We start from the raw sequence: 10770 nt of genomic DNA, 5'->3' as shown, positions 1-10770 counted from the left end.
TGCTATGTTTAAGTATTTTGCTAGTACTTAAGTTTCCTCAACTTAATTTGAAGGTTACGTTCATATCAATTTATGATATATGAACAGGTGAAGGCGCCCTTTACTAGGGCTGTTAACGAGCCGAGTCAAGCCGAGCAGGGCCTAGCTCGAGCTCGGCTCGGCTCGGCTCGAGCTCGAATTATAAATCGAGCTGAGGTTTAGGGCTCGAGCTCGACTCGATTATAAATTCGAGCCGGCTCGATTTAGCTCGATCCAATCAAGAACAGTTAAGTTGACAAGTATATAAGCACTCATACATGATTTGATTGCAACGTAATTAAGCCAAAGACTTAAATATGTAACTTTTTTTGGCCTAAGAATAAAATATGTAAGTATAACTTATTATTCTTTTGTTGGTTTCACCTTGATTTTTATAGGGGAGGTGTTCCCTCAGTGTTTGTGTTCTCTGCGATGTGAGACAAAAGTGATTGTAGGATAATCAAAGTTTATGTATTAGAATCATATTATTAGTTATTTATTGATACTGATAATGTATGTTTCAGAATCATATTATTAGTTCTTATCAGTTCTTTATTTGATCTCAGTTACATCATCTGCAAAACACATACACATAGTTGGATAGTCAAAGTGTACACATCAGAATCATATAAGAATCCACTAGATTCGTAATTGTAAGAACTAACTAAATATTGAGATTTGAATATATATAAGCTAACAAATTCACAATATTATGTCTATTAAAACTAATATATTAAAAATAAAATAATTCGAGCCGGCTCACGAGCCGAGCCAGGCCTAGCTCGGGCTCGGCTCGTTTTCAAACCTAGCCGAGCCGAGCTGAACCGAGCCGAGCCGAGCTGGCTCGTTTACAACCGAGCCAATTTCAAGCCGAGCTTTTTTTGAGTTTTTTTCGAGCGAACTTCGAGCAAGCCGCGAGCTTTTTGAACACCCCTACCCTTTACAAAGCTACTCGCGAGCTACTCGAGCTCGGCTTGAAAAAAGCTTGAACGAGCTTAAACGAGCCCGAGTCTAAAAAACAAGCTACTTTAGTAAACGAGCCCATGCCCGGGCTTCACTTATTGAGCTCGAGCAGGCTTGCAAACCTAAACGAGCCTATTGTTTATATAAATTTTTATTACTATATTAAATATATATTCAAATAATAATAAATTTATGAAAAAATAACTAAGTGCTTCTTTTAATCATGATTATTCATGAATATTGAAGTTGACTACCAAGGTTTTCGGTAATAAACGTGTTCAATCTCAGGTCATTTCAAGTTAAATAAGTGCTTTTTTAACTATGATTATTCATGTATATTAACTTGTAGTCGTCCATTTTCTACAGTTAATGACCTGCAACAATGTTACTTACAAAAATGGCGTCAACTAGTGAATCCATCACGGAACCACCATAAAAAGGATGTTGTTGTCATGCAAAGGGAAGGTATAGTTCAGCTTTGTCTGATTTTCAATCTGTGCGGTCTACATTTACACAATACCGGTACCTATGAATATGGCCATTTCTATGTTTGTGTAGCAAAATTGAAATAATCACTAATATTTATTTTTATAGTTTATTAGAACAATAGGACATTTATACTTAAAGTTTCATTATGTGCTTTACTACACAACATAGATTTTGATCATGATGATGAAATTTTTGCTACTGCTGATGTTTCAAGGCCTACAAAAATTTCTAACATCTCAACTGTGAGCCATTTCTATCTTTGGATTTTTGGAAAATATTGTAGTACTGTACACGCAGGTGAACAAACACTGAAAATCCCATGATTGTTGCTAAACATGTATATTAAGTTGTTTTTTTTTTCATATTGTTAATGAACCCCTAGAAGCGCACTGTCCTGTAGTTGAACATCTTCATTTCTTGTATTTAACAGTCTTTACACCTACTACTACTTCTTTGCTGGTTTTTTTCTTTAGTATGGAACTTGCTGCCCAGGGTTCATTTCAAACAAATCTGTAGTTAGTCGAAGGAATTTAAAGTTGTAATTAGTTGAAGGGTATTTAAAGTTGATTTTTGTATAAATAATTTTGGTTAAACTTAGCATTTGTATCACGCATCAAAAATTGTTGGTATTGGCAAAGATTATTGGGTGCTTGTTTGGGTCAGGGAATAAAATAGTCGTGAATTGCTAGAGAAGAAAGTGACCTAGAATTGAGTAGAATTTAGAGAGAGAGAAAGTTAGCAAATATCATTAGTTTATGAACACATAGCATTCTCTGCAGCTTGATTGTTTTACGTTCGATCGCACCTTAGTTGTTGCTCATAAACAGGAGCATTTACAGATGCTTTGTTTATATACTATGCAGGGAATGAGAGAAGGTTGTGTTGTTACAACTTGCAAGTGCGGCTAGGAGTGACAGTTTGAGACAAAAGTATTGTTGCAAGTGCTCCTAAGAGTAATGCAAGTTATGTTGGAGTTGCTGCACATTTGTATATATCTTTTGATTAGAACTTAGAAGTTTATGTATCTAGTATTTAAATTTAAAACTTATGCATGGGTTTTGGTTTATTATTGTTAATGTCATTAAATTTGTTTTTTGGGTTTTTGATGTTACTACTGTTTTAATTTTATAAACATTTGAAAATAAAATTGCTAATTATATGAAAATAGCCACATAGAACCACAACCAAATATGTGTGGTCAAATGATAGATAAAAGCCACACTTAAAATTACAGAATTTTGGATGGCTATAAATAACCATTAGCCCCTTTGTTTTTTTGCTTGTGTGACGAAATGGTACCAAACGATATAGGAAAAGAAAATATGTGTGACTAAATGTTAGACAACAGCCACACAATCATCATTTTTTTGTGTGTGACGAGATGATAACAAATGTCATATGGGAAACAAATACGTGTGACGAAAGGTCAGACAATAGCCACACTTAAATTAGAAAACTGGTTTATGTGTCTAGTAAAAGTTTTTAGCCACACTTACAATAAATTCATGTGACTATATAATAGAAACGACCACACTTACAGTAATTCATGTGGTTGTTGTTATCTTTTAGCCACACTTAATGGACAATATGCTTAATTACAACAACCCTTTTTGCCACACTTTTTTTTAATTGATGTGGCTAAAACACATTTTTTTGATAATTCATGTGACTATATAATAGTAAAAGCCACACTTAAAGTAAATACATGTGCCCGTTGCTATCCTTTAGCCACACTTAATGGAGGAAGTGCTAGATTTTAGCAAAAAATGTTGGTACCTTTTAGCCACATTTTTAAGTTGTACGGCCACTAAAAAGTGTGTGTGGCTGTATGATATCTACGATGACTCGAGCTTTGGTCACACTTGACCTGAAAAAAATAAATGTGACGAAAGACATATAGTCACACTTTTTTTGTGTGGCTGTATCCCTGTTTTGGCATAGCGAGAGAGAGAGAGAGAGAGAGAAAACTGAGAGTTTCAGTTGTGTGTTTCATTGTAATATCATTGTGTAACGAAACTCTATCGGTATCAATATACAACCGTTAGACATTGAATCTTTGTGTTGTACTTATCTCTTGCTCGGTTTGTGTTAATGCACTTTGGGTGATAAGTGCATGCCTTCCAATTTGTAGGGTCTTTATTGATCATGTCTTGAAACTTAGTCCAAGGTTTATCCTTGGACATTTTGTCCAAGTTTTTGGTCCAGACTTTTGTCAGGGGTTTGTGTTTTGGCAAAAGTCAGGGTTTTAGTGTAGTGTGTTTTGTCCGGGCTTCAAGTATGTCATGGAGTCCGGAGTTCGTCTTGTATATATACCTTTTGATAGGGTTTAGTGAGTGTATAGTGAGTTTTTGTGCTTTATTCATGATTCTTCATTCATTTCTAGTGATTTGGTGATGGATTTTGAGTAGTTTGATGATTTTTAGTGTTGATCTTCATCTGGGTTTTTACAGGGGTTTTGGTTTTTGTTCATACAGTGTTGAAGGTTGAAAAAGATTCCTAGTTTGATCTTTGGAAGCATTGTCCATGGTTTAAATCTTGTGTTTGTGTTTCCGGGGTATTGTTGAACCAGTGTGAAGTCACATTGGGGAGATAGTCCGGAGACTGGTTACTGAGTCCATTAGGTCCGAGTTTTAGGTTTTAGATAGTGGTCCGAGTTTTCATCTTGACTTTTTATAGCTCCGAGTTTTATTTTGTGTGTCCGAGTTTGAGGTAAGTTTGAGGCATATAGTGTGTTGTCCGAGTTTAGATAGTCAAGTGTTCTAGGTCTGAGTTTATTGATATAGTAGTGGTCCGAGATTATGTTCTTTTATTAGTCCGATTTTATATACAGTTCAAGAGTCCGAGGTTTATCTAAGTTAAAGTGGTCCGAGTTTCTTTATAAATTTTAGCGTCCGAATTTAATTAAGGCTTTGTGTTCCGAGTTTTATTTCCTATTGGTCCGAGTTTAGACTACGTTTGTCCGAGTTTAGTTTAAGGTGTCCGAGTTTTTTGTCCTATTTTGAAGTTTGTGGGTCCGAGTTTAATTGTCCTAGTTTATATTTCAACTGATCTGAGTTTTAGGTTTTTCTTTTGATCCGAGTTTCTTATAAAATTCAACAAGTCCGTAATTTAGCATAGTGTAGAGTGGTCTGAGTTTAATTCCTTAACAGTGTAGTGTGGAGTTTTTGTTTGTGTTCTATTTCAGGTTGTTATCTGGGTTTACTCTTTGTTAAAGCCTCAGACATTTCACTCCGTGTTTTCTCTCCGACTTTGGACTTAGAAAACCTTCCCAATGACAGTTCTTGCTTGGAAACCTACTGTTGATTTCTGTTTAAACTCACTGTTTCTTTCACAACTATCTCGAAATGGCAAACAATAATCTGACTGCAATGGTGCAAAACCTCAAGCACAATGCTGAGGTAGGGAGTAACGACAAACCTCCTTTGTTGATAAACGAGCTTGATTTTCCTGAGTGGAAGGAGCGTTTAGAAAGGTATGTAAGAGCAAAAGACATCAAGATCTGGTTGTGCATTGTTAAAGGATGTGGAGCTACTCCAGTACGAACGTTAACAATTGATACTTATTTGGCACTCACCGACGACCAGAAAAAATTTTATGATTGTGAAGAGAAAGCTATGTTAATGATTACGACGGCTATGACGCAATCTATACTTCATACTTTCCGTAAGAGAAGTAGCTCGAAGGAGTTGTGGGATAGCATGATCGAGCGCTATGAAGGAAACGCAATGTACAAGAAACGACGTCTCGAACATTTGACGACTCAATTCGTTGTGTTTAAAGCTTTAAGAAATGAATCATTTGATGACACGGTGAACCGATTTTATCATCTGTTGAGCGAACTTGATAGAAGTCAAGAGGGTATCTACACTGAATTTGAGAAAGTTGAGAAGTTTCTGAATTGCCTTTCCAAAGAATAGAATATGTACACCGCATTGATTAGAGAAGGAGTTCTCTACGAGGAGCTCTCATTGGAAGAAGCTGTACAAAAACTAAAGGGTTATGCTTGGAATATGGAAGATCAAGCGTCTGATTTTGAGAAGATCCAATGTCACACCCCCAAATTACCACCTAGGGCGTATCCCTGATGGAGGTGTAACGATTCAACAAAGAGCCACCAATCATATCAAACACAAGTTACAATATAATAAAAATACCCAATTGAAATTAATGTAACGTCTGAGAAGTTAAATCAAAGCCAAGTACTGAGCGGAAGCATAAACGTAATAGTGTGTAATGTATCAAAACCAAATCAAATAACTGTTTATTATGACCATAACCACTCCAGCAGCATCAGACAGCAAGCTCCCAAGTCCCTTCAGTAATTACCTACAAGCATGTAAACAAGTGTGTCAGACTACGCTGGTGAGTTCAAGGTTTGTGTTTGTTTACCAAGTTGTGTTACCAATCAGTTGAGCAAAACAGTTTACGAGACGATCAGTTGTTTGTTGTTAAGATGTTTAATGTTTCGATGTTTTGATGTTGCTCATGTTAGATACCCTAGGGAGTGTGCCCATAAGTATCCGGGGAGTGGGTACCCCTTAACGACCGTTTGCTATGTTGCCTTCGTTAGATACCCTAGGGAGAGTGCCCATATGTATCCGAGGAGTGTGCCTCTAACAACCATAGCCATGCCCAGATAATTAGTTCACGCCCGTCCTTACGGCCCGGTGTGAGGTTTCCCACCTAATAGCGCTATCAACTAATCACCCCCATTGCCCTCCAGGCAATAACCAAAACCGATTAAGTTATTTACCCAATGTTTCCCTTCCGAATGTTTACCAGTTGTCCCAAACCACCGGGACACATGCTTGAGAAAAGTGCAGTGAACTCACCTTAGGTTTGCTCGGTAGATTATGTTACTTGTTTAACAGTTGATTAAATACGTCCTATCATGGTTTACCAGCAACAATCAGTTTGGTATTCACGTCTAAACGCGTATTTCATCATAAGTAGCACATATAAAATATATATACACATAACGTTATGCAACAAACAACAAGTGATCATGTAACACATTTGACCATAGCGAACATTGCAACTTGTTACATATACTAACATTTAATTCACATCAACAATCTATCACCCGGCCCAGTTAATACAGCCCATAATACACGCATGCATAATCTTAATCATTTATTCCCACGCGGAGGCCTTTGCTATAACAGCCCCCCGACCGGACTGTGCGAATCTAGATTGTTCTTGTCGGAGCCCAGCTCCGAAAATTGTACGGCTGCTCACCCTTACCCTTACCCGATGTGCAGCCCAGCTTAAGCAATACCGGCCCATCAACCCTTTTTATAACGCACATGGTCCAGCCCAGGTTACCTTTATTTATCTCATAGAACTTATCAAGTGTGTGCTTGGTTTATGAGTGCGGCCCATTTACAATCTGGACCCATATGTGTACTCGGACCCATATGTTATGCAAGACCAAGCCCAAGTTCACTGCGGACAGTGTGTGGCCTAACATTAACGTCACCAGCCCAGTTGTGTAGTATTCGTTTGGGCTAAAGTGTGCGATCCATATTTTACTCATGGCCCAGAAATAATGCATGTGCTAGACTCTAAGACTCATAACACCAACATTCAACCTATTGTTATGTTTCATAAACTGACACAATTACCCAGCCGTTTCCCCCCTTTCATAACTAATAAGTTCCAATAAATCAAGTTTTATAATAACTTCCCCTCAATGATGTCTAACCACGGCTACAACACAGTCCCTATTTCAAGCCGATCCCATAATTATTATACTCAAACAATATTCAAGGATCATTATCAATAAATCATGCAGATGTAATTAAATTCAACCCATTATATACAATACATCCTAGTCTAACAACTATGCATCGGTCCAGTTTAAATTGCTATCACCTTTGAGCGATAATTTCCTTAATGTGGGCTTGGCTGATGACCCGAGGTCATGCAGCCCAGCCGTATATGCCATGGGCTAAGCGGCCCACATTTAGTCCCTCGGCCCAATAAGCGATCACATATGTATATTATTCCTTTGAAAGTCAGCAGCTCAGTTTCGGTAGTTTAATTAAAATAGAAACAATTATATCAACCTTCAATTTAAGATAGCAATTCATTGTTTAATTAAATCATCATGCACCAGCAATTTATATCCTCTACGTTCAAATCAGATTAACATTCACTCAGATCCGATTGATAAACCATTACTAACACATATTCTGATCAACACTAGTGGTATCACGTTTGTATTCATATACGATCATAACAATATCACACAACGTAAAAGCCAATCGCTGAGAAACACTAACCAGAAATTAAGATGTTATCTCGAACAGGAGGGGGGCTGCTACAGTTCACGATCAGAGGATTAGAGGTGATGGGGTAGGGTTTGTTGTAGTTATAAGCTTAATCGGAATTTTAGTTAGGTTATAATACGTATTCTATTCCTTATATGAAAGGATTAAAGTGTTGGGCCGGTTACATATGTTGCAAAAGTTGGGCCGGTTAATCAAATTATGAAGGAATTGGGTTGATTATCTAGTCCACAGGATGTTGGGGCCGGTTGTAGTACATGGGCTCAAGCCCAAGTAAACGGCCTAATTAAACAGTGGCCAAGGTTAATGCGCGATCCATTACGTCATACTTTAACTATTAGTGTACTGTTTTAACGAATTAGCGGAAAACAACGAAGAGTAAGGATCAAAAGATGGAGCGTTACTTGCCTCGAAAGTTCGGGTTGTCACATCATCCCCAACTTGAAGGAAATTTCGTCCCGAAATTGGCAAGCGTCAAGTGTGGAAGAAACGAAGTAAGAAATCAGAGTTGTTGCGGGTTTTGCTCAGTTGTGACATCATCCCCAACTTGAAAGAATTTTCGTCCCGAAAATTGATCTAAAACAATGGTTTGAAGTAAGTTCCGACGAACTCGATCTAGATACTTTACAACGCCTGGGGGGGGGGGCAAATCTTGTGATCGGTGGAAGTCATGGTATGGTGGTTAGCGTTTCGTCATATCAATTGTCAATCAAAGAAACAGGGAATTAATGAGGTTCGTACAAAGAATCGAGCGAAACAGGGGTCCATTAAACATCCGAAGGATTTGGCCAGCAAATTTGTTGTCTAGAAGAAATTTCCAGTAGTGATGCATGGCGGCGTGGCACAACAGGGAGGTTCGTCACATTGCGGTCGCGCGAGTGTATCATTTGTCCAAAACAGAGTTTGGGGAGGGGTAAAGGTTAGTGTTGCAAAACGACATACGCGTGTAACTGTGACCGCTTCACTTCTAGCGGCGGTGACAAGTGAAAGTGATAAGGTTCGTCTACAGGGATGCGTGGGTATAGTTCTCCTAATCTCGTGTTCGTTCGGAAGTTCCATCTAGAGATCATCGGTATCCTCGGATAGAAGCGATGCTCCGCGTGTTGTAGGGTTGGGTTTCAAAGGCTGCAAGGACGATGACAATGCCAACAACGGCACCACCACGATGATCTTAAACTGATAAGGATTCCCCACTGGGGAGAGGGAACGCACGATTTTCTTTTTGCAGAGAATTTTCTGCTTGATACATAGATAACCAGGACCATGTCAAAACTTACAAGAGTATTGGGAAGTAGGTCAATGTCGAACACTTGACCCACGAGATCAAGTTTACAACCAAAAAGAACATGAGACGCTTCTATCGATTTTACTATCAGTCAGTTCTACTACATGCTTATTTACAAGGAGGGTAGAAGTCAGTCCTAACTAACGACTGAACCCTAAGGCACAAACTCCAATTGAAACAAAAGTCGAATAAAACCGAAGTAGAAAAGGTTATTCAAAGAAGACGTACCGACCTCTACATTGCCATCATTGCGAGTCTTCCCCAGCGCCAATAGTAAATACCCTTCCACGTGCTCCGTTCCCACCATTGTTCCCATTGTTGCCGCTCCCAGTATTGTTGTTGTTGCCAGCATTCTGATTGAGCTGAGGGCAATCCCTCTTAAAATGACCCTCATCACCACACTGAAAGCACCCCTTTTGATTTCCCTGGTTCTGTTGAGACTGTTGCCCTTGCTGTCTCTGATTCGACTGAGTCTGCTGCTGCTGCTTTGGCTGAGGAGCCCTACAATCTTTGGCCTCATGGCCTACCTTGTCGCACCTGCGACAAACCCGATCACACTGCCCGTAGTGATGAAACCCACATTTGCCACACTGAGGCTTCTTCCCTGCATAAGACCTCTGACTTTGATTCACTGAGGATGACTGGCTAAAGCTGCGAGTACTGCCAGTGTCTGTCTTCTTTTGAGGCTGAACCGAGTTGGACGCTTTGTCCATATCACCCCACTTGCGTTTACTATCAGTGACAGGAGTAGTGGCGGTGGTGGCGGCAGTAGTAGCTTTAGAAATACGTGGTGGCAGTGAGTCGCTTTCCACCTCCTGGTCAACGATTTTATGTGCCAATCTAACGATCTGGGTTAGGTTATTGAGGTTCGCTGCTGTAACTAAACCCTTCACCCGTGGAGGTAACCCCTTAATAAACAACTCGATTCTTCGGGACATGGGTCGGGACAAGTTCGGACACAAATCAGCTAACTCATACGACCGCTTCACGTACGCCTCGATTTCAGACCCCACCATTGTCAGATGATAGTACTCATTCTCTAACTTCGCTATTTCATCTCGAGGACAGTATTCCTCTCTCATCAGTTCTTTAAAATCATCCCACGTAGTGGCGTTCGCCGCCTCAATACCTAGCAGTTGGACCTGGGCATTCCACCAGGTTAAGGCACCATCCTCCAGCGTGCCCGTTGCATATTTCACGCGATCCCCCACAGGGCAATTGCACATAGCAAACACTGACTCAGCTTTCTCGAACCACCTTATAAGTCCCACAGCCCCTTCCGTCCCGCTGAAGGTCTGTGGCTTGCAATCCATAAACATTTTGAACGTACAGGCAGGCTGGTTGTTTGGGTGCGCTGAATGAAAGAAAATACGACACAAGAATAAGAGTTGGGTTCACGATACAGGATTTAAACGTATTTGGTACAATTCATACCAGCTTGGTAGGCTGCCAGTGCCTCAGCCACACGTGTGTTTATCAGGTTTGTTAATTCAGCCTGAGTCATGTTGATGCTACCACGACCGTGTCCTCGTCCACTCATGGTTCTATATTAGGGGAAGGAAACGAATTTAGGAGTCGAAAACGAGGAAAGTACTCAGGTTTATCACGTTAGGGACGATTAACTACCATGTTCATACACAGACAGGGAAGAACCCCTCTTACACTCGTTAAGCCTCATTGGGATTTGCATGCACCACGCGTTATTATTATGTGTGCACCCATGAT

The 10770-nt window shown here is 39.7% G+C and overlaps 1 long non-coding RNA gene across 2 annotated transcripts; it reads left to right on the top strand.

The window, feature by feature from the left end:
* Positions 1 to 18: 18 nt before the first annotated feature.
* LOC110940336 lies at positions 19 to 2572 on the top strand. 2 transcript variants are annotated; one of them, XR_004889637.1, is made up of 3 exons: positions 19 to 671; positions 1348 to 1446; positions 2334 to 2572. It is a non-coding gene; the product is annotated as an uncharacterized LOC110940336 (long non-coding RNA). The 2 variants fall into 2 exon arrangements; XR_004889636.1 differs by having other exon boundaries at positions 19 to 1446.
* The last annotated feature ends 8198 nt before the right edge of the window (positions 2573 to 10770 follow it).

The sequence above is a fragment of the Helianthus annuus genome, chromosome 3 (assembly GCF_002127325.2).
Source record: "Helianthus annuus cultivar XRQ/B chromosome 3, HanXRQr2.0-SUNRISE, whole genome shotgun sequence".
Lineage (NCBI taxonomy): Eukaryota > Viridiplantae > Streptophyta > Magnoliopsida > Asterales > Asteraceae > Helianthus > Helianthus annuus.
Note: the sequence above shows the minus strand (reverse complement) of the source record. Positions and strands in the feature narration are given on the sequence as shown.